The 23,525-nt window shown below is 48.6% G+C and overlaps 6 non-coding genes across 6 annotated transcripts; all 6 read left to right on the top strand.

The window, feature by feature from the left end:
* The first annotated feature begins 915 nt into the window (after nucleotides 1-915).
* Nucleotides 916-1,027, top strand: TRNAL-CAA (transfer RNA leucine (anticodon CAA)). Its single transcript has 2 exons — nucleotides 916-953; nucleotides 982-1,027. It is a non-coding gene; the product is annotated as a tRNA-Leu (tRNA).
* Nucleotides 1,028-4,498: 3,471 nt separating this feature from the next.
* TRNAL-CAA (transfer RNA leucine (anticodon CAA)) lies at nucleotides 4,499-4,610 on the top strand. The gene is made up of 2 exons: nucleotides 4,499-4,536; nucleotides 4,565-4,610. It is a non-coding gene; the product is annotated as a tRNA-Leu (tRNA).
* Nucleotides 4,611-8,071: 3,461 nt separating this feature from the next.
* On the top strand, nucleotides 8,072-8,183 carry TRNAL-CAA (transfer RNA leucine (anticodon CAA)). The gene is made up of 2 exons: nucleotides 8,072-8,109; nucleotides 8,138-8,183. It is a non-coding gene; the product is annotated as a tRNA-Leu (tRNA).
* Nucleotides 8,184-11,644: 3,461 nt separating this feature from the next.
* TRNAL-CAA (transfer RNA leucine (anticodon CAA)) lies at nucleotides 11,645-11,756 on the top strand. Its single transcript has 2 exons — nucleotides 11,645-11,682; nucleotides 11,711-11,756. It is a non-coding gene; the product is annotated as a tRNA-Leu (tRNA).
* A 7,055-nt stretch (nucleotides 11,757-18,811) lies between these two features.
* TRNAL-CAA (transfer RNA leucine (anticodon CAA)) lies at nucleotides 18,812-18,923 on the top strand. The gene is made up of 2 exons: nucleotides 18,812-18,849; nucleotides 18,878-18,923. It is a non-coding gene; the product is annotated as a tRNA-Leu (tRNA).
* Nucleotides 18,924-22,395: 3,472 nt separating this feature from the next.
* Nucleotides 22,396-22,507, top strand: TRNAL-CAA (transfer RNA leucine (anticodon CAA)). The gene is made up of 2 exons: nucleotides 22,396-22,433; nucleotides 22,462-22,507. It is a non-coding gene; the product is annotated as a tRNA-Leu (tRNA).
* The last annotated feature ends 1,018 nt before the right edge of the window (nucleotides 22,508-23,525 follow it).

Here is a 23,525-nt window from a genome sequence, read left to right as displayed (position 1 = left end):
GCTTTGGGATGTAGTCTCCCACTCTCTGTCACCAATCCTCCGAGCAGGGTCGGAGCCGTTGCATTTCTGTGCCCAGGCTCGTTGGTCTAGGGGTATGATTCTCGCTTAGGGTGCGAGAGGTCCCGGGTTCAAATCGCGGACGAGCCCATTTTAGCGGAAAACAATCAAATCCTGCTCAAAATACACAACCCCTCAACATTTCTCATTTTACTCGAAGCATTGTTGCGCAAAACATATTTTTTGCCTCAGGCGAAAAATGGATTACAATGCCTTGGCTTCCTTCCTGCTTGCTCTCAGTGCGCCCTGTGTGATGATTTCACAGGCTCTCCTTCCTGGCATTTAGGCATCAGATATTTGTCTGTCTCTGCCCGCAGCTATGGGATTTTTCAGGACGTCTGAGTGTATGCATGCTGGCCGACACCGCTGCAATTTTCACACTTACCCCTCGCATTCCGAGCAACTGCTGATAAAGTATAGAGGAAATCGTGCAAACATATGAGGGGAACTGTGCTCCTTCAGTCAAATCGGCAAGCTTGTTTCTGTAGTGTAGTGGTTATCACGTTCGCCTCACACGCGAAAAGTCCCCGGTTTGAGACCGGGCAGAAACACTTGGCAGCAGCAGCTTTTGTGTTTGCTCCCTAAAACCTCAGTCTCTCTCAATGCACACTTAGACAGAAATGACCTTTAAAAACTTGTGACCTGTGTAAAACGTGCTTTACTATTGCAGGACGCTAAAAAGTTATCTGCATCCCTCGGTGGTCGTGCATGTGCATTGTTTCTTGTTCTGTTTTTTTTTTTTTTTCTTGGCCATGTTATATTGTGGGGCCTTTAAAGCTGTGACTTTGATAGGAACATTGCAAGCGGCAAAATCAACAAGTGCAGACTGAAGAGTCCGACCTGCACACTGTTTTGGCTGTCAGGATGGCCGAGTGGTCTAAGGCGCCAGACTCAAGAGAGCTTGATCTTCAGTGAAGCTGAGCCTTCTGGTCTCTTCATGGAGGCGTGGGTTCAAATCCCACTTCTGACAGGTGTATTTTCTTCCCTTAAATCTTGCTCTGCTTGCAGAGCCAGCTCCTCAGACCACTATCTTTGGAAGCTGCTGTGGCATGTGAGGAGAAATCCACCAACCCATCGGCTGGGCCCTCAATCAAAATTCTGTGTATTACTGGAAGGGGCGTCTCAGGCACACCTTCTGTTAGAGCTGCACTTTATGACAGTAACTACCATGCTGGTTTCTACTTAAGCAGTTGATTCTATCGTTTGAAGTGAGGCTCTCCTGCCACCTTTTGGGCAAAGAAGACTCTGCCCCTGCAACAACACAGGCAGACAAGCTCAAACTAGGTTTCTTGGTTAGGTGGGCGGAGCATATTGGCAATGGTGCCTCCTCGTGACTTGCAATTTACATGAAGAAGACAGAGAGGCAGCTGGGAGTAGGCAGTACCCATGAACCCCTGAACACTGTCTTGCGACTAGCACACAATTCTGAAATGAGGCGGGGGAAAGGAGGTGATTTCCCCATCAAGGGCCATTCCGGGAAATCAGCCACCCTGCGTCTCCCAGGTGAGTGTTTCAGGCCTATGAGCCACTAATATAAATCTCGCCTGATCGAGCTTGATCGAGCGCTGACCGAGCAAGTGTGCTTGAATCCAAGAGGCATGCTCCTCTGGCTCAAGAGCTAGCAGGCCCTTCAGTGCTTCTGGTTGGGAAATCTAAGGTGCAAGGGTCCATGACTAGCAGCGGGTTACAACTACCAGAAAGGGTCTGCTTTTCACATCAGTCCCCTAGTTCAGCTCACTGGCACAGGGCATTTTGACTACCTCTTGCCTTGCTAGAGACAAACAAAAAATCCTTGACAGAAAACATCAATTGCTATGGCACGCTTAGAGAGAGAGAGCCTCCAAATGGCCCTGCTTTTCTGAAAGACGCTTCAGAAGATGTTTCAAATGACTATGCAGCGGCAGTCTAGTTGGTATAGGGGTATGATTCTCGCTTCGGGTGTGAGAGGACCTCGGTTCAAATCCCAGACAAACCCCTACCTTTATAGGTTCAGTCTGTGTTTTAAACAGGAGTATTTCTGCTTTTCACTCTTGTAAGATGTCATGTTGCAATGCAATACATGCTTTATACTGGCGTCGAGACGGTTCAGCATCATGAAGGTATGCGAGATTTCTTTGCAACTGCTTTTCTGTGCTGGAGCAGCAGTGCTCGTAGGAACATTAAATGCACAGTGCTTCTCCATGGTAATTTCGGGTCCAGTTCTGAAATCACCTCTTGGAATGAAAGTGATCCCAGTTCCTTTCTTCCAAGGGAAGAGATTGTGTTCCGGAAGGCTCAGCTTTGAGCGTCATGAACATTGGCCCTCATCCTTGCATCCCAGTCCAATGCATAGCCACATAAAGCAAGCAGGTGTGTCTGTTTCCATAGTGTGGTGGTTCCAGTACAATGCATAACCACATGAAGCAAGCCAGCAAGTGTGTCTGCTTGTGTAGTGTAGTGGTTATCATGCGCACCTCACATGCGAAAGGTCCCTGGTTCGAGTCGCTGGGCTTTTTCACAGTATTTGCATTTCCTGCCTCACCTGACAGGCAAGCTGAGATAAAAGAGACTGTGTCTATCCCTCACCATCGTGAGGTACTACGCTCCTGGGGCATCTGTCACAGCTCACCAAGAGGAGTTGCGCCAGCTTACGGCAGTCAGTTGCTCACTGTTTGACCTTTGCAATGAAGCCTGAGCCTACAGCATTCAAGCCAGCCAAGGAAGGAAGGTACGAGAGCGAAAATAGCTTTCCTGCCCTCACCAAGAACACACACCTTGAGCAAATAAAGTGCCAGACTTACAAGGCCCTATCGCCACCGGAGCATCACTTTTAGTGACGCCCCGGTGGCACTATGCACTGCGCGGTATTTACAAGATGGCGTTCAGCCACTTTTTGTGGCTTAACACCACCTTGTAAATACGGCCCCTTAGCACGCAGCGCGTTCCCTGGAAGGGGCGTGCAATGGGTGTTGTTGGGAGTGTGCCACAGCAACACCATAGCATTTTGATGCTGCTCCAGATTTAGGAGTTGGCGTAAATCTGCGTCAGCGCCAAAATCCAACGCCATCCCAGGGGTGTCGTTAGAGTGGCGCACTGAGGAGAAATGTTTTCATTTCTCCTTGTTTTTGCTCTTGCTATGTGTGATGCATTCTGCAGCACACATAGAAGTAAGAGCAAATCACCATTGAAGATTTTTTTTTTGGGCAGGAAGGTGTCCCTTCCTGCACAAAAACAATTTCCCCCTCAACGCAGTCATCCTTGTACCATGGTGCAAGAACGGCTGCGTTGGCGCTCAGCAGCTAATTTAGAGCTGGCGCAGGGGGAAGCACAGGGGTGCGCTGTATTCTACTAAATACGGCGCTTTCCTGCATTTTGAAAATGACGGCACGTGGGGCTTGCAAATTTGGCACAGCGTCGCGCTTAGTCATTTTCTTGTAAATCTGGGCCAAAATGTCTAAAGGATAGAGGCTTTTTATGTCATGTTCGATGAAGACCATGCAAATGACTCTAGTCGTACTGCAAAAGAGAGCACCATGTGCAGTTTCTTGCTTTGGGATGTAGTCTCCCACTCTCTGTCACCAATCCTCCGAGCAGGGTCGGAGCCGTTGCATTTCTGTGCCCAGGCTCGTTGGTCTAGGGGTATGATTCTCGCTTAGGGTGCGAGAGGTCCCGGGTTCAAATCGCGGACGAGCCCATTTTAGCGGAAAACAATCAAATCCTGCTCAAAATACACAACCCCTCAACATTTCTCATTTTACTCGAAGCATTGTTGCGCAAAACATATTTTTTGCCTCAGGCGAAAAATGGATTACAATGCCTTGGCTTCCTTCCTGCTTGCTCTCAGTGCGCCCTGTGTGATGATTTCACAGGCTCTCCTTCCTGGCATTTAGGCATCAGATATTTGTCTGTCTCTGCCCGCAGCTATGGGATTTTTCAGGACGTCTGAGTGTATGCATGCTGGCCGACACCGCTGCAATTTTCACACTTACCCCTCGCATTCCGAGCAACTGCTGATAAAGTATAGAGGAAATCGTGCAAACATATGAGGGGAACTGTGCTCCTTCAGTCAAACCAGCAAGCTTGTTTCTGTAGTGTAGTGGTTATCACGTTCGCCTCACACGCGAAAAGTCCCCGGTTTGAGACCGGGCAGAAACACTTGGCAGCAGCAGCTTTTGTGTTTGCTCCCTAAAACCTCAGTCTCTCTCAATGCACACTTAGACAGAAATGACCTTTAAAAACTTGTGACCTGTGTAAAACGTGCTTTACTATTGCAGGACGCTAAAAAGTTATCTGCATCCCTCGGTGGTCGTGCATGTGCATTGTTTCTTGTTCTGTTTTTTTTTTTTTTTCTTGGCCATGTTATATTGTGGGGCCTTTAAAGCTGTGACTTTGATAGGAACATTGCAAGCGGCAAAATCAACAAGTGCAGACTGAAGAGTCCGACCTGCACACTGTTTTGGCTGTCAGGATGGCCGAGTGGTCTAAGGCGCCAGACTCAAGAGAGCTTGATCTTCAGTGAAGCTGAGCCTTCTGGTCTCTTCATGGAGGCGTGGGTTCAAATCCCACTTCTGACAGGTGTATTTTCTTCCCTTAAATCTTGCTCTGCTTGCAGAGCCAGCTCCTCAGACCACTATCTTTGGAAGCTGCTGTGGCATGTGAGGAGAAATCCACCAACCCATCGGCTGGGCCCTCAATCAAAATTCTGTGTATTACTGGAAGGGGCGTCTCAGGCACACCTTCTGTTAGAGCTGCACTTTATGACAGTAACTACCATGCTGGTTTCTACTTAAGCAGTTGATTCTATCGTTTGAAGTGAGGCTCTCCTGCCACCTTTTGGGCAAAGAAGACTCTGCCCCTGCAACAACACAGGCAGACAAGCTCAAACTAGGTTTCTTGGTTAGGTGGGCGGAGCATATTGGCAATGGTGCCTCCTCGTGACTTGCAATTTACATGAAGAAGACAGAGAGGCAGCTGGGAGTAGGCAGTACCCATGAACCCCTGAACACTGTCTTGCGACTAGCACACAATTCTGAAATGAGGCGGGGGAAAGGAGGTGATTTCCCCATCAAGGGCCATTCCGGGAAATCAGCCACCCTGCGTCTCCCAGGTGAGTGTTTCAGGCCTATGAGCCACTAATATAAATCTCGCCTGATCGAGCGCTGACCGAGCAAGTGTGCTTGAATCCAAGAGGCATGCTCCTCTGGCTCAAGAGCTAGCAGGCCCTTCAGTGCTTCTGGTTGGGAAATCTAAGGTGCAAGGGTCCATGACTAGCAGCGGGTTACAACTACCACAAAGGGTCTGCTTTTCACATCAGTCCCCTAGTTCAGCTCACTGGCACAGGGCATTTTGACTACCTCTTGCCTTGCTAGAGACAAACAAAAAATCCTTGACAGAAAACATCAATTGCTATGGCACGCTTAGAGAGAGAGAGCCTCCAAATGGCCCTGCTTTTCTGAAAGACGCTTCAGAAGATGTTTCAAATGACTATGCAGCGGCAGTCTAGTTGGTATAGGGGTATGATTCTCGCTTCGGGTGTGAGAGGACCTCGGTTCAAATCCCAGACAAACCCCTACCTTTATAGGTTCAGTCTGTGTTTTAAACAGGAGTATTTCTGCTTTTCACTCTTGTAAGATGTCATGTTGCAATGCAATACATGCTTTATACTGGCGTCGAGACGGTTCAGCATCATGAAGGTATGCGAGATTTCTTTGCAACTGCTTTTCTGTGCTGGAGCTGCAGTGCTCGTAGGAACATTAAATGCACAGTGCTTCTCCATGGTAATTTCGGGTCCAGTTCTGAAATCACCTCTTGGAATGAAAGTGATCCCAGTTCCTTTCTTCCAAGGGAAGAGATTGTGTTCCGGAAGGCTCAGCTTTGAGCGTCATGAACATTGGCCCTCATCCTTGCATCCCAGTCCAATGCATAGCCACATAAAGCAAGCAGGTGTGTCTGTTTCCATAGTGTGGTGGTTCCAGTACAATGCATAGCCACATGAAGCAAGCCGGCAAGTGTGTCTGCTTGTGTAGTGTAGTGGTTATCATGCGCACCTCACATGCGAAAGGTCCCTGGTTCGAGTCGCTGGGCTTTTTCACAGTATTTGCATTTCCTGCCTCACCTGACAGGCAAGCTGAGATAAAAGAGACTGTGTCTATCCCTCACCATCGTGAGGTACTACGCTCCTGGGGCATCTGTCACAGCTCACCAAGAGGAGTTGCGCCAGCTTACGGCAGTCAGTTGCTCACTGTTTGACCTTTGCAATGAAGCCTGAGCCTACAGCATTCAAGCCAGCCAAGGAAGGAAGGTACGAGAGCGAAAATAGCTTTCCTGCCCTCACCAAGAACACACACCTTGAGCAAATAAAGTGCCAGACTTACAAGGCCCTATCGCCACCGGAGCATCACTTTTAGTGACGCCCCGGTGGCACTATGCACTGCGCGGTATTTACAAGATGGCGTTCAGCCACTTTTTGTGGCTTAACACCACCTTGTAAATACGGCCCCTTAGCACGCAGCGCGTTCCCTGGAAGGGGCGTGCAATGGGTGTTGTTGGGAGTGTGCCACAGCAACACCATAGCATTTTGATGCTGCTCCAGATTTAGGAGTTGGCGTAAATCTGCGTCAGCGCCAAAATCCAACGCCATCCCAGGGGTGTCGTTAGAGTGGCGCACTGAGGAGAAATGTTTTCATTTCTCCTTGTTTTTGCTCTTGCTATGTGTGATGCATTCTGCAGCACACATAGAAGTAAGAGCAAATCACCATTGAAGATTTTTTTTTTGGGCAGGAAGGTGTCCCTTCCTGCACAAAAACAATTTCCCCCTCAACGCAGTCATCCTTGTACCATGGTGCAAGAACGGCTGCGTTGGCGCTCAGCAGCTAATTTAGAGCTGGCGCAGGGGGAAGCACAGGGGTGCGCTGTATTCTACTAAATACGGCGCTTTCCTGCATTTTGAAAATGACGGCACGTGGGGCTTGCAAATTTGGCACAGCGTCGCGCTTAGTCATTTTCTTGTAAATCTGGGCCAAAATGTCTAAAGGATAGAGGCTTTTTATGTCATGTTCGATGAAGACCATGCAAATGACTCTAGTCGTACTGCAAAAGAGAGCACCATGTGCAGTTTCTTGCTTTGGGATGTAGTCTCCCACTCTCTGTCACCAATCCTCCGAGCAGGGTCGGAGCCGTTGCATTTCTGTGCCCAGGCTCGTTGGTCTAGGGGTATGATTCTCGCTTAGGGTGCGAGAGGTCCCGGGTTCAAATCGCGGACGAGCCCATTTTAGCGGAAAACAATCAAATCCTGCTCAAAATACACAACCCCTCAACATTTCTCATTTTACTCGAAGCATTGTTGCGCAAAACATATTTTTTGCCTCAGGCGAAAAATGGATTACAATGCCTTGGCTTCCTTCCTGCTTGCTCTCAGTGCGCCCTGTGTGATGATTTCACAGGCTCTCCTTCCTGGCATTTAGGCATCAGATATTTGTCTGTCTCTGCCCGCAGCTATGGGATTTTTCAGGACGTCTGAGTGTATGCATGCTGGCCGACACCGCTGCAATTTTCACACTTACCCCTCGCATTCCGAGCAACTGCTGATAAAGTATAGAGGAAATCGTGCAAACATATGAGGGGAACTGTGCTCCTTCAGTCAAACCAGCAAGCTTGTTTCTGTAGTGTAGTGGTTATCACGTTCGCCTCACACGCGAAAAGTCCCCGGTTTGAGACCGGGCAGAAACACTTGGCAGCAGCAGCTTTTGTGTTTGCTCCCTAAAACCTCAGTCTCTCTCAATGCACACTTAGACAGAAATGACCTTTAAAAACTTTTGACCTGTGTAAAACGTGCTTTACTATTGCAGGACGCTAAAAAGTTATCTGCATCCCTCGGTGGTCGTGCATGTGCATTGTTTCTTGTTCTGTTTTTTTTTTTTTTTCTTGGCCATGTTATATTGTGGGGCCTTTAAAGCTGTGACTTTGATAGGAACATTGCAAGCGGCAAAATCAACAAGTGCAGACTGAAGAGTCCGACCTGCACACTGTTTTGGCTGTCAGGATGGCCGAGTGGTCTAAGGCGCCAGACTCAAGAGAGCTTGATCTTCAGTGAAGCTGAGCCTTCTGGTCTCTTCATGGAGGCGTGGGTTCAAATCCCACTTCTGACAGGTGTATTTTCTTCCCTTAAATCTTGCTCTGCTTGCAGAGCCAGCTCCTCAGACCACTATCTTTGGAAGCTGCTGTGGCATGTGAGGAGAAATCCACCAACCCATCGGCTGGGCCCTCAATCAAAATTCTGTGTATTACTGGAAGGGGCGTCTCAGGCACACCTTCTGTTAGAGCTGCACTTTATGACAGTAACTACCATGCTGGTTTCTACTTAAGCAGTTGATTCTATCGTTTGAAGTGAGGCTCTCCTGCCACCTTTTGGGCAAAGAAGACTCTGCCCCTGCAACAACACAGGCAGACAAGCTCAAACTAGGTTTCTTGGTTAGGTGGGCGGAGCATATTGGCAATGGTGCCTCCTCGTGACTTGCAATTTACATGAAGAAGACAGAGAGGCAGCTGGGAGTAGGCAGTACCCATGAACCCCTGAACACTGTCTTGCGACTAGCACACAATTCTGAAATGAGGCGGGGGAAAGGAGGTGATTTCCCCATCAAGGGCCATTCCGGGAAATCAGCCACCCTGCGTCTCCCAGGTGAGTGTTTCAGGCCTATGAGCCACTAATATAAATCTCGCCTGATCGAGCGCTGACCGAGCAAGTGTGCTTGAATCCAAGAGGCATGCTCCTCTGGCTCAAGAGCTAGCAGGCCCTTCAGTGCTTCTGGTTGGGAAATCTAAGGTGCAAGGGTCCATGACTAGCAGCGGGTTACAACTACCAGAAAGGGTCTGCTTTTCACATCAGTCCCCTAGTTCAGCTCACTGGCACAGGGCATTTTGACTACCTCTTGCCTTGCTAGAGACAAACAAAAAATCCTTGACAGAAAACATCAATTGCTATGGCACGCTTAGAGAGAGAGAGCCTCCAAATGGCCCTGCTTTTCTGAAAGACGCTTCAGAAGATGTTTCAAATGACTATGCAGCGGCAGTCTAGTTGGTATAGGGGTATGATTCTCGCTTCGGGTGTGAGAGGACCTCGGTTCAAATCCCAGACAAACCCCTACCTTTATAGGTTCAGTCTGTGTTTTAAACAGGAGTATTTCTGCTTTTCACTCTTGTAAGATGTCATGTTGCAATGCAATACATGCTTTATACTGGCGTCGAGACGGTTCAGCATCATGAAGGTATGCGAGATTTCTTTGCAACTGCTTTTCTGTGCTGGAGCAGCAGTGCTCGTAGGAACATTAAATGCACAGTGCTTCTCCATGGTAATTTCGGGTCCAGTTCTGAAATCACCTCTTGGAATGAAAGTGATCCCAGTTCCTTTCTTCCAAGGGAAGAGATTGTGTTCCGGAAGGCTCAGCTTTGAGCGTCATGAACATTGGCCCTCATCCTTGCATCCCAGTCCAATGCATAGCCACATAAAGCAAGCAGGTGTGTCTGTTTCCATAGTGTGGTGGTTCCAGTACAATGCATAGCCACATGAAGCAAGCCGGCAAGTGTGTCTGCTTGTGTAGTGTAGTGGTTATCATGCGCACCTCACATGCGAAAGGTCCCTGGTTCGAGTCGCTGGGCTTTTTCACAGTATTTGCATTTCCTGCCTCACCTGACAGGCAAGCTGAGATAAAAGAGACTGTGTCTATCCCTCACCATCGTGAGGTACTACGCTCCTGGGGCATCTGTCACAGCTCACCAAGAGGAGTTGCGCCAGCTTACGGCAGTCAGTTGCTCACTGTTTGACCTTTGCAATGAAGCCTGAGCCTACAGCATTCAAGCCAGCCAAGGAAGGAAGGTACGAGAGCGAAAATAGCTTTCCTGCCCTCACCAAGAACACACACCTTGAGCAAATAAAGTGCCAGACTTACAAGGCCCTATCGCCACCGGAGCATCACTTTTAGTGACGCCCCGGTGGCACTATGCACTGCGCGGTATTTACAAGATGGCGTTCAGCCACTTTTTGTGGCTTAACACCACCTTGTAAATACGGCCCCTTAGCACGCAGCGCGTTCCCTGGAAGGGGCGTGCAATGGGTGTTGTTGGGAGTGTGCCACAGCAACACCATAGCATTTTGATGCTGCTCCAGATTTAGGAGTTGGCGTAAATCTGCGTCAGCGCCAAAATCCAACGCCATCCCAGGGGTGTCGTTAGAGTGGCGCACTGAGGAGAAATGTTTTCATTTCTCCTTGTTTTTGCTCTTGCTATGTGTGATGCATTCTGCAGCACACATAGAAGTAAGAGCAAATCACCATTGAAGATTTTTTTTTTGGGCAGGAAGGTGTCCCTTCCTGCACAAAAACAATTTCCCCCTCAACGCAGTCATCCTTGTACCATGGTGCAAGAACGGCTGCGTTGGCGCTCAGCAGCTAATTTAGAGCTGGCGCAGGGGGAAGCACAGGGGTGCGCTGTATTCTACTAAATACGGCGCTTTCCTGCATTTTGAAAATGACGGCACGTGGGGCTTGCAAATTTGGCACAGCGTCGCGCTTAGTCATTTTCTTGTAAATCTGGGCCAAAATGTCTAAAGGATAGAGGCTTTTTATGTCATGTTCGATGAAGACCATGCAAATGACTCTAGTCGTACTGCAAAAGAGAGCACCATGTGCAGTTTCTTGCTTTGGGATGTAGTCTCCCACTCTCTGTCACCAATCCTCCGAGCAGGGTCGGAGCCGTTGCATTTCTGTGCCCAGGCTCGTTGGTCTAGGGGTATGATTCTCGCTTAGGGTGCGAGAGGTCCCGGGTTCAAATCGCGGACGAGCCCATTTTAGCGGAAAACAATCAAATCCTGCTCAAAATACACAACCCCTCAACATTTCTCATTTTACTCGAAGCATTGTTGCGCAAAACATATTTTTTGCCTCAGGCGAAAAATGGATTACAATGCCTTGGCTTCCTTCCTGCTTGCTCTCAGTGCGCCCTGTGTGATGATTTCACAGGCTCTCCTTCCTGGCATTTAGGCATCAGATATTTGTCTGTCTCTGCCCGCAGCTATGGGATTTTTCAGGACGTCTGAGTGTATGCATGCTGGCCGACACCGCTGCAATTTTCACACTTACCCCTCGCATTCCGAGCAACTGCTGATAAAGTATAGAGGAAATCGTGCAAACATATGAGGGGAACTGTGCTCCTTCAGTCAAATCAGCAAGCTTGTTTCTGTAGTGTAGTGGTTATCACGTTCGCCTCACACGCGAAAAGTCCCCGGTTTGAGACCGGGCAGAAACACTTGGCAGCAGCAGCTTTTGTGTTTGCTCCCTAAAACCTCAGTCTCTCTCAATGCACACTTAGACAGAAATGACCTTTAAAAACTTGTGACCTGTGTAAAACGTGCTTTACTATTGCAGGACGCTAAAAAGTTATCTGCATCCCTCGGTGGTCGTGCATGTGCATTGTTTCTTGTTCTGTTTTTTTTTTTTTTTCTTGGCCATGTTATATTGTGGGGCCTTTAAAGCTGTGACTTTGATAGGAACATTGCAAGCTGCAAAATCAACAAGTGCAGACTGAAGAGTCCGACCTGCACACTGTTTTGGCTGTCAGGATGGCCGAGTGGTCTAAGGCGCCAGACTCAAGAGAGCTTGATCTTCAGTGAAGCTGAGCCTTCTGGTCTCTTCATGGAGGCGTGGGTTCAAATCCCACTTCTGACAGGTGTATTTTCTTCCCTTAAATCTTGCTCTGCTTGCAGAGCCAGCTCCTCAGACCACTATCTTTGGAAGCTGCTGTGGCATGTGAGGAGAAATCCACCAACCCATCGGCTGGGCCCTCAATCAAAATTCTGTGTATTACTGGAAGGGGCGTCTCAGGCACACCTTCTGTTAGAGCTGCACTTTATGACAGTAACTACCATGCTGGTTTCTACTTAAGCAGTTGATTCTATCGTTTGAAGTGAGGCTCTCCTGCCACCTTTTGGGCAAAGAAGACTCTGCCCCTGCAACAACACAGGCAGACAAGCTCAAACTAGGTTTCTTGGTTAGGTGGGCGGAGCATATTGGCAATGGTGCCTCCTCGTGACTTGCAATTTACATGAAGAAGACAGAGAGGCAGCTGGGAGTAGGCAGTACCCATGAACCCCTGAACACTGTCTTGCGACTAGCACACAATTCTGAAATGAGGCGGGGGAAAGGAGGTGATTTCCCCATCAAGGGCCATTCCGGGAAATCAGCCACCCTGCGTCTCCCAGGTGAGTGTTTCAGGCCTATGAGCCACTAATATAAATCTCGCCTGATCGAGCCTGATCGAGCGCTGACCGAGCAAGTGTGCTTGAATCCAAGAGGCATGCTCCTCTGGCTCAAGAGCTAGCAGGCCCTTCAGTGCTTCTGGTTGGGAAATCTAAGGTGCAAGGGTCCATGACTAGCAGCGGGTTACAACTGCCAGAAAGGGTCTGCTTTTCACATCAGTCCCCTAGTTCAGCTCACTGGCACAGGGCATTTTGACTACCTCTTGCCTTGCTAGAGACAAACAAAAAATCCTTGACAGAAAACATCAATTGCTATGGCACGCTTAGAGAGAGAGAGCCTCCAAATGGCCCTGCTTTTCTGAAAGACGCTTCAGAAGATGTTTCAAATGACTATGCAGCGGCAGTCTAGTTGGTATAGGGGTATGATTCTCGCTTCGGGTGTGAGAGGACCTCGGTTCAAATCCCAGACAAACCCCTACCTTTAGAGGTTCAGTCTGTGTTTTAAACAGGAGTATTTCTGCTTTTCACTCTTGTAAGATGTCATGTTGCAATGCAATACATGCTTTATACTGGCGTCGAGACGGTTCAGCATCATGAAGGTATGCGAGATTTCTTTGCAACTGCTTTTCTGTGCTGGAGCAGCAGTGCTCGTAGGAACATTAAATGCACAGTGCTTCTCCATGGTAATTTCGGGTCCAGTTCTGAAATCACCTCTTGGAATGAAAGTGATCCCAGTTCCTTTCTTCCAAGGGAAGAGATTGTGTTCCGGAAGGCTCAGCTTTGAGCGTCATGAACATTGGCCCTCATCCTTGCATCCCAGTCCAATGCATAGCCACATAAAGCAAGCAGGTGTGTCTGTTTCCATAGTGTGGTGGTTCCAGTACAATGCATAGCCACATGAAGCAAGCCGGCAAGTGTGTCTGCTTGTGTAGTGTAGTGGTTATCATGCGCACCTCACATGCGAAAGGTCCCTGGTTCGAGTCGCTGGGCTTTTTCACAGTATTTGCATTTCCTGCCTCACCTGACAGGCAAGCTGAGATAAAAGAGACTGTGTCTATCCCTCACCATCGTGAGGTACTACGCTCCTGGGGCATCTGTCACAGCTCACCAAGAGGAGTTGCGCCAGTTTACGGCAGTCAGTTGCTCACTGTTTGACCTTTGCAATGAAGCCTGAGCCTACAGCATTCAAGCCAGCCAAGGAAGGAAGGTACGAGAGCGAAAATAGCTTTCCTGCCCTCACCAAGAACACACACCTTGAGCAAATAAAGTGCCAGACTTACAAGGCCCTATCGCCACCGGAGCATCACTTTTAGTGACGCCTCCGGTGGCACTATGCACTGCGCGGTATTTACAAGATGGCGTTCAGCCACTTTTTGTGGCTTAACACCACCTTGTAAATACGGCCCCTTAGCACACAGCGCGTTCCCTGGAAGGGGCGTGCAATGGGTGTTGTTGGGAGTGTGCCACAGCAACACCATAGCATTTTGATGCTGCTCCAGATTTAGGAGTTGGCGTAAATCTGCGTCAGCGCCAAAATCCAACGCCATCCCAGGGGTGTCGTTAGAGTGGCGCACTGAGGAGAAATGTTTTCATTTCTCCTTGTTTTTGCTCTTTCTATGTGTGATGCATTCTGCAGCACACATAGAAGTAAGAGCAAATCACCATTGAAGATTTTTTTTTGGGGCAGGAAGGTTTCCCTTCCTGCACAAAAACAATTTCCCCCTCAACGCAGTCATCCTTGTACCATGGTGCAAGAACGGCTGCGTTGGCGCTCAGCAGCTAATTTAGAGCTGGCGCAGGGGGAAGCACAGGGGTGCGCTGTATTCTACTAAATACGGCGCTTTCCTGCATTTTGAAAATGACGGCACGTGGGGCTTGCAAATTTGGCACAGCGTCGCGCTTAGTCATTTTCTTGTAAATCTGGGCCAAAATGTCTAAAGGATAGAGGCTTTTTATGTCATGTTCGATGAAGACCATGCAAATGACTCTAGTCGTACTGCAAAAGAGAGCACCATGTGCAGTTTCTTGCTTTGGGATGTAGTCTCCCACTCTCTGTCACCAATCCTCCGAGCAGGGTCGGAGCCGTTGCATTTCTGTGCCCAGGCTCGTTGGTCTAGGGGTATGATTCTCGCTTAGGGTGCGAGAGGTCCCGGGTTCAAATCGCGGACGAGCCCTTTTTTAGCGGAAAACAATCAAATCCTGCTCAAAATACACAACCCCTCAACATTTCTCATTTTACTCGAAGCATTGTTGCGCAAAACATATTTTTTGCTTTAGGCGAAAAATGGATTACAATGCCTTGGCTTCCTTCCTGCTTGCTCTCAGTGCGCCCTGTGTGATGATTTCACAGGCTCTCCTTCCTGGCATTTAGGCATCAGATATTTGTCTGTCTCTGCCCGCAGCTATGGGATTTTTCAGGACGTCTGAGTGTATGCATGCTGGCCGACACCGCTGCAATTTTCACACTTACCCCTCGCATTCCGAGCAACTGCTGATAAAGTATAGAGGAAATCGTGCAAACATATGAGGGGAACTGTGCTCCTTCAGTCAAATCAGCAAGCTTGTTTCTGTAGTGTAGTGGTTATCAAGTTTGCCTCACACGCGAAAAGTCCCCGGTTTGAGACCGGGCAGAAACACTTGGCAGCAGCAGCTTTTGTGTTTGCTCCCTAAAACCTCAGTCTCTCTCAATGCACACTTAGACAGAAATGACCTTTAAAAACTTGTGACCTGTGTAAAACGTGCTTTACTATTGCAGGACGCTAAAAAGTTATCTGCATCCCTCGGTGGTCGTGCATGTGCATTGTTTCTTGTTCTGTTTTTTTTTTTTTTTCTTGGCCATGTTATATTGTGGGGCCTTTAAAGCTGTGACTTTGATAGGAACATTGCAAGCGGCAAAATCAACAAGTGCAGACTGAAGAGTCCGACCTGCACACTGTTTTGGCTGTCAGGATGGCCGAGTGGTCTAAGGCGCCAGACGCAAGAGAGCTTGATCTTCAGTGAAGCTGAGCCTTCTGGTCTCTTCATGGAGGCGTGGGTTCAAATCCCACTTCTGACAGGTGTATTTTCTTCCCTTAAATCTTGCTCTGCTTGCAGAGCCAGCTCCTCAGACCACTATCTTTGGAAGCTGCTGTGGCATGTGAGGAGAAATCCACCAACCCATCGGCTGGGCCCTCAATCAAAATTCTGTGTATTACTGGAAGGGGCGTCTCAGGCACACCTTCTGTTAGAGCTGCACTTTATGACAGTAACTACCATGCTGGTTTCTACTTAAGCAGTTGATTCTATCGTTTGAAGTGAGGCTCTCCTGCCACCTTTTGGGCAAAGAAGACTCTGCCCCTGCAACAACACAGGCAGACAAGCTCAAACTAGGTTTCTTGGTTAGGTGGGCGGAGCATATTGGCAATGGTGCCTCCTCGTGACTTGCAATTTACATGAAGAAGACAGAGAGGCAGCTGGGAGTAGGCAGTACCCATGAACCCCTGAACACTGTCTTGCGACTAGCACACAATTCTGAAATGAGGCGGGGGAAAGGAGGTGATTTCCCCATCAAGGGCCATTCCGGGAAATCAGCCACCCTGCGTCTCCCAGGTGAGTGTTTCAGGCCTATGAGCCACTAATATAAATCTCGCCTGATCGAGCTTGATCGAGCGCTGACCGAGCAAGTGTGCTTGAATCCAAGAGGCATGCTCCTCTGGCTCAAGAGCTAGCAGGCCCTTCAGTGCTTCTGGTTGGGAAATCTAAGGTGCAAGGGTCCATGACTAGCAGCGGGTTACAACTACCAGAAAGGGTCTGCTTTTCACATCAGTCCCCTAGTTCAGCTCACTGGCACAGGGCATTTTGACTACCTCTTGCCTTGCTAGAGACAAACAAAAAATCCTTGACAGAAAACATCAATTGCTATGGCACGCTTAGAGAGAGAGAGCCTCCAAATGGCCCTGCTTTTCTGAAAGACGCTTCAGAAGATGTTTCAAATGACTATGCAGCGGCAGTCTAGTTGGTATAGGGGTATGATTCTCGCTTCGGGTGTGAGAGGACCTCGGTTCAAATCCCAGACAAACCCCTACCTTTATAGGTTCAGTCTGTGTTTTAAACAGGAGTATTTCTGCTTTTCACTCTTGTAAGATGTCATGTTGCAATGCAATACATGCTTTATACTGGCGTCGAGACGGTTCAGCATCATGAAGGTATGCGAGATTTCTTTGCAACTGCTTTTCTGTGCTGGAGCAGCAGTGCTCGTAGGAACATTAAATGCACAGTGCTTCTCCATGGTAATTTCGGGTCCAGTTCTGAAATCACCTCTTGGAATGAAAGTGATCCCAGTTCCTTTCTTCCAAGGGAAGAGATTGTGTTCCGGAAGGCTCAGCTTTGAGCGTCATGAACATTGGCCCTCATCCTTGCATCCCAGTCCAATGCATAGCCACATAAAGCAAGCAGGTGTGTCTGTTTCCATAGTGTGGTGGTTCCAGTACAATGCATAGCCACATGAAGCAAGCCGGCAAGTGTGTCTGCTTGTGTAGTGTAGTGGTTATCATGCGCACCTCACATGCGAAAGGCCCTGGTTCGAGTCGCTGGGCTTTTTCACAGTATTTGCATTTCCTGCCTCACCTGACAGGCAAGCTGAGATAAAAGAGACTGTGTCTATCCCTCACCATCGTGAGGTACTACGCTCCTGGGGCATCTGTCACAGCTCACCAAGAGGAGTTGCGCCAGCTTACGGCAGTCAGTTGCTCACTGTTTGACCTTTGCAATGAAGCCTGAGCCTACAGCATTCAAGCCAGCCAAGGAAGGAAGGTACGAGAGCGAAAATAGCTTTCCTGCCCTCACCAAGAACACACACCTTGAGCAAATAAAGTGCCAGACTTACAAGGCCCTATCGCCACCGGAGCATCACTTTTAGTGACGCCCCGGTGGCACTATGCACTGCGCGGTATTTACAAGATGGCGTTCAGCCACTTTTTGTGGCTTAACACCACCTTGTAAATACGGCCCCTTAGCACGCAGCGCGTTCCCTGGAAGGGGCGTGCAATGGGTGTTGTTGGGAGTGTGCCACAGCAACACCATAGCATTTTGATGCTGCTCCAGATTTAGGAGTTGGCGTAAATCTGCGTCAGCGCCAAAATCCAACGCCATCCCAGGGGTGTCGTTAGAGTGGCGCACTGAGGAGAAATGTTTTCATTTCTCCTTGTTTTTGCTCTTGCTATGTGTGATGCATTCTGCAGCACACATAGAAGTAAGAGCAAATCACCATTGAAGATTTTTTTTTTGGGCAGGAAGGTGTCCCTTCCTGCACAAAAACAATTTCCCCCTCAACGCAGTCATCCTTGTACCATGGTGCAAGAACGGCTGCGTTGGCGCTCAGCAGCTAATTTAGAGCTGGCGCAGGGGGAAGCACAGGGGTGCGCTGTATTCTACTAAATACGGCGCTTTCCTGCATTTTGAAAATGACGGCACGTGGGGCTTGCAAATTTGGCACAGCGTCGCGCTTAGTCATTTTCTTGTAAATCTGGGCCAAAATGTCTAAAGGATAGAGGCTTTTTATGTCATGTTCGATGAAGACCATGCAAATGACTCTAGTCGTACTGCAAAAGAGAGCACCATGTGCAGTTTCTTGCTTTGGGATGTAGTCTCCCACTCTCTGTCACCAATCCTCCGAGCAGGGTCGGAGCCGTTGCATTTCTGTGCCCAGGCTCGTTGGTCTAGGGGTATGATTCTCGCTTAGGGTGCGAGAGGTCCCGGGTTCAAATCGCGGACGAGCCCATTTTAGCGGAAAACAATCAAATCCTGCTCAAAATACACAACCCCTCAACATTTCTCATTTTACTCGAAGCATTGTTGCGCAAAACATATTTTTTGCCTCAGGCGAAAAATGGATTACAATGCCTTGGCTTCCTTCCTGCTTGCTCTCAGTGCGCCCTGTGTGATGATTTCACAGGCTCTCCTTCCTGGCATTTAGGCATCAGATATTTGTCTGTCTCTGCCCGCAGCTATGGGATTTTTCAGGACGTCTGAGTGTATGCATGCTGGCCGACACCGCTGCAATTTTCACACTTACCCCTCGCATTCCGAGCAACTGCTGATAAAGTATAGAGGAAATCGTGCAAACATATGAGGGGAACTGTGCTCCTTCAGTCAAACCAGCAAGCTTGTTTCTGTAGTGTAGTGGTTATCACGTTCGCCTCACACGCGAAAAGTCCCCGGTTTGAGACCGGGCAGAAACACTTGGCAGCAGCAGCTTTTGTGTTTGCTCCCTAAAACCTCAGTCTCTCTCAATGCACACTTAGACAGAAATGACCTTTAAAAACTTGTGACCTGTGTAAAACGTGCTTTACTATTGCAGGACGCTAAAAAGTTATCTGCATCCCTCGGTGGTCGTGCATGTGCATTGTTTCTTGTTCTGTTTTTTTTTTTTTTTCTTGGCCATGTTATATTGTGGGGCCTTTAAAGCTGTGACTTTGATAGGAACATTGCAAGCGGCAAAATCAACAAGTGCAGACTGAAGAGTCCGACCTGCACACTGTTTTGGCTGTCAGGATGGCCGAGTGGTCTAAGGCGCCAGACTCAAGAGAGCTTGATCTTCAGTGAAGCTGAGCCTTCTGGTCTCTTCATGGAGGCGTGGGTTCAAATCCCACTTCTGACAGGTGTATTTTCTTCCCTTAAATCTTGCTCTGCTTGCAGAGCCAGCTCCTCACACCACTATCTTTGGAAGCTGCTGTGGCATGTGAGGAGAAATCCACCAACCCATTGGCTGGGCCCTCAATCAAAATTCTGTGTATTACTGGAAGGGGCGTCTCAGGCACACCTTCTGTTAGAGCTGCACTTTATGACAGTAACTACCATGCTGGTTTCTACTTAAGCAGTTGATTCTATCGTTTGAAGTGAGGCTCTCCTGCCACCTTTTGGGCAAAGAAGACTCTGCCCCTGCAACAACACAGGCAGACAAGCTCAAACTAGGTTTCTTGGTTAGGTGGGCGGAGCATATTGGCAATGGTGCCTCCTCGTGACTTGCAATTTACATGAAGAAGACAGAGAGGCAGCTGGGAGTAGGCAGTACCCATGAACCCCTGAACACTGTCTTGCGACTAGCACACAATTCTGAAATGAGGCGGGGGAAAGGAGGTGATTTCCCCATCAAGGGCCATTCCGGGAAATCAGCCACCCTGCGTCTCCCAGGTGAGTGTTTCAGGCCTATGAGCCACTAATATAAATCTCGCCTGATCGAGCCTCATCGAGCGCTGACCGAGCAAGTGTGCTTGAATCCAAGAGGCATGCTCCTCTGGCTCAAGAGCTAGCAGGCCCTTCAGTGCTTCTGGTTGGGAAATCTAAGGTGCAAGGGTCCATGACTAGCAGCGGGTTACAACTACCAGAAAGGGTCTGCTTTTCACATCAGTCCCCTAGTTCAGCTCACTGGCACAGGGCATTTTGACTACCTCTTGCCTTGCTAGAGACAAACAAAAAATCCTTGACAGAAAACATCAATTGCTATGGCACGCTTAGAGAGAGAGAGCCTCCAAATGGCCCTGCTTTTCTGAAAGACGCTTCAGAAGATGTTTCAAATGACTATGCAGCGGCAGTCTAGTTGGTATAGGGGTATGATTCTCGCTTCGGGTGTGAGAGGACCTCGGTTCAAATCCCAGACAAACCCCTACCTTTAGAGGTTCAGTCTGTGTTTTAAACAGGAGTATTTCTGCTTTTCACTCTTGTAAGATGTCATGTTGCAATGCAATACATGCTTTATACTGGCGTCGAGACGGTTCAGCATCATGAAGGTATGCGAGATTTCTTTGCAACTGCTTTTCTGTGCTGGAGCAGCAGTGCTCGTAGGAACATTAAATGCACAGTGCTTCTCCATGGTAATTTCGGGTCCAGTTCTGAAATCACCTCTTGGAATGAAAGTGATCCCAGTTCCTTTCTTCCAAGGGAAGAGATTGTGTTCCGGAAGGCTCAGCTTTGAGCGTCATGAACATTGGCCCTCATCCTTGCATCCCAGTCCAATGCATAGCCACATAAAGCAAGCAGGTGTGTCTGTTTCCATAGTGTGGTGGTTCCAGTACAATGCATAGCCACATGAAGCAAGCCGGCAAGTGTGTCTGCTTGTGTAGTGTAGTGGTTATCATGCGCACCTCACATGCGAAAGGTCCCTGGTTCGAGTTGCTGGGCTTTTTCACAGTATTTGCATTTCCTGCCTCACATGACAGGCAAGCTGAGATAAAAGAGACTGTGTCTATCCCTCACCATCGTGAGGTACTACGCTCCTGGGGCATCTGTCACAGCTCACCAAGAGGAGTTGCGCCAGTTTACGGCAGTCAGTTGCTCACTGTTTGACCTTTGCAATGAAGCCTGAGCCTACAGCATTCAAGCCAGCCAAGGAAGGAAGGTACGAGAGCGAAAATAGCTTTCCTGCCCTCACCAAGAACACACACCTTGAGCAAATAAAGTGCCAGACTTACAAGGCCCTATCGCCACCGGAGCATCACTTTTAGTGACGCCTCCGGTGGCACTATGCACTGCGCGGTATTTACAAGATGGCGTTCAGCCACTTTTTGTGGCTTAACACCACCTTGTAAATACGGCCCCTTAGCACACAGCGCGTTCCCTGGAAGGGGCGTGCAATGGGTGTTGTTGGGAGTGTGCCACAGCAACACCATAGCATTTTGATGCTGCTCCAGATTTAGGAGTTGGCGTAAATCTGCGTCAGCTCCAAAATCCAACGCCATCCCAGGGGTGTCGTTAGAGTGGCGCACTGAGGAGAAATGTTTTCATTTCTCCTTGTTTTTGCTCTTTCTATGTGTGATGCATTCTGCAGCACACATAGAAGTAAGAGCAAATCACCATTGAAGATTTTTTTTTGGGGCAGGAAGGTTTCCCTTCCTGCACAAAAACAATTTCCCCCTCAACGCAGTCATCCTTGTACCATGGTGCAAGAACGGCTGCGTTGGCGCTCAGCAGCTAATTTAGAGCTGGCGCAGGGGGAAGCACAGGGGTGCGCTGTATTCTACTAAATACGGCGCTTTCCTGCATTTTGAAAATGACGGCACGTGGGGCTTGCAAATTTGGCACAGCGTCGCGCTTAGTCATTTTCTTGTAAATCTGGGCCAAAATGTCTAAAGGATAGAGGCTTTTTATGTCATGTTCGATGAAGACCATGCAAATGACTCTAGTCGTACTGCAAAAGAGAGCACCATGTGCAGTTTCTTGCTTTGGGATGTAGTCTCCCACTCTCTGTCACCAATCCTCCGAGCAGGGTCGGAGCCGTTGCATTTCTGTGCCCAGGCTCGTTGGTCTAGGGGTATGATTCTCGCTTAGGGTGCGAGAGGTCCCGGGTTCAAATCGCGGACGAGCCCATTTTAGCGGAAAACAATCAAATCCTGCTCAAAATACACAACCCCTCAACATTTCTCATTTTACTCGAAGCATTGTTGCGCAAAACATATTTTTTGCCTCAGGCGAAAAATGGATTACAATGCCTTGGCTTCCTTCCTGCTTGCTCTCAGTGCGCCCTGTGTGATGATTTCACAGGCTCTCCTTCCTGGCATTTAGGCATCAGATATTTGTCTGTCTCTGCCCGCAGCTATGGGATTTTTCAGGACGTCTGAGTGTATGCATGCTGGCCGACACCGCTGCAATTTTCACACTTACCCCTCGCATTCCGAGCAACTGCTGATAAAGTATAGAGGAAATCGTGCAAACATATGAGGGGAACTGTGCTCCTTCAGTCAAATCAGCAAGCTTGTTTCTGTAGTGTAGTGGTTATCACGTTCGCCTCACACGCGAAAAGTCCCCGGTTTGAGACCGGGCAGAAACACTTGGCAGCAGCAGCTTTTGTGTTTGCTCCCTAAAACCTCAGTCTCTCTCAATGCACACTTAGACAGAAATGACCTTTAAAAACTTGTGACCTGTGTAAAACGTGCTTTACTATTGCAGGACGCTAAAAAGTTATCTGCATCCCTCGGTGGTCGTGCATGTGCATTGTTTCTTGTTCTGTTTTTTTTTTTTTTTCTTGGCCATGTTATATTGTGGGGCCTTTAAAGCTGTGACTTTGATAGGAACATTGCAAGCGGCAAAATCAACAAGTGCAGACTGAAGAGTCCGACCTGCACACTGTTTTGGCTGTCAGGATGGCCGAGTGGTCTAAGGCGCCAGACTCAAGAGAGCTTGATCTTCAGTGAAGCTGAGCCTTCTGGTCTCTTCATGGAGGCGTGGGTTCAAATCCCACTTCTGACAGGTGTATTTTCTTCCCTTAAATCTTGCTCTGCTTGCAGAGCCAGCTCCTCAGACCACTATCTTTGGAAGCTGCTGTGGCATGTGAGGAGAAATCCACCAACCCATCGGCTGGGCCCTCAATCAAAATTCTGTGTATTACTGGAAGGGGCGTCTCAGGCACACCTTCTGTTAGAGCTGCACTTTATGACAGTAACTACCATGCTGGTTTCTACTTAAGCAGTTGATTCTATCGTTTGAAGTGAGGCTCTCCTGCCACCTTTTGGGCAAAGAAGACTCTGCCCCTGCAACAACACAGGCAGACAAGCTCAAACTAGGTTTCTTGGTTAGGTGGGCGGAGCATATTGGCAATGGTGCCTCCTCGTGACTTGCAATTTACATGAAGAAGACAGAGAGGCAGCTGGGAGTAGGCAGTACCCATGAACCCCTGAACACTGTCTTGCGACTAGCACACAATTCTGAAATGAGGCGGGGGAAAGGAGGTGATTTCCCCATCAAGGGCCATTCCGGGAAATCAGCCACCCTGCGTCTCCCAGGTGAGTGTTTCAGGCCTATGAGCCACTAATATAAATCTCGCCTGATCGAGCACTGACCGAGCAAGTGTGCTTGAATCCAAGAGGCATGCTCCTCTGGCTCAAGAGCTAGCAGGCCCTTCGGTGCTTCTGGTTGGGAAATCTAAGGTGCAAGGGTCCATGACTAGCAGCGGGTTACAACTACCAGAAAGGGTCTCTTTTCACATCAGTCCCCTAGTTCAGCTCACTGGCACAGGGCATTTTGACTACCTCTTGCCTTGCTAGAGACAAACAAAAAATCCTTGACAGAAAACATCAATTGCTATGGCACGCTTAGAGAGAGAGAGCCTCCAAATGGCCCTGCTTTTCTGAAAGACGCTTCAGAAGATGTTTCAAATGACTATGCAGCGGCAGTCTAGTTGGTATAGGGGTATGATTCTCGCTTCGGGTGTGAGAGGACCTCGGTTCAAATCCCAGACAAACCCCTACCTTTATAGGTTCAGTCTGTG

The sequence above is a fragment of the Pleurodeles waltl genome, unplaced genomic scaffold, assembly GCF_031143425.1.
Source record: "Pleurodeles waltl isolate 20211129_DDA unplaced genomic scaffold, aPleWal1.hap1.20221129 scaffold_72, whole genome shotgun sequence".
Classification (NCBI taxonomy): Eukaryota; Metazoa; Chordata; class Amphibia; order Caudata; family Salamandridae; genus Pleurodeles; species Pleurodeles waltl.
This window is presented reverse-complemented; position numbering and strand designations above follow the sequence as displayed.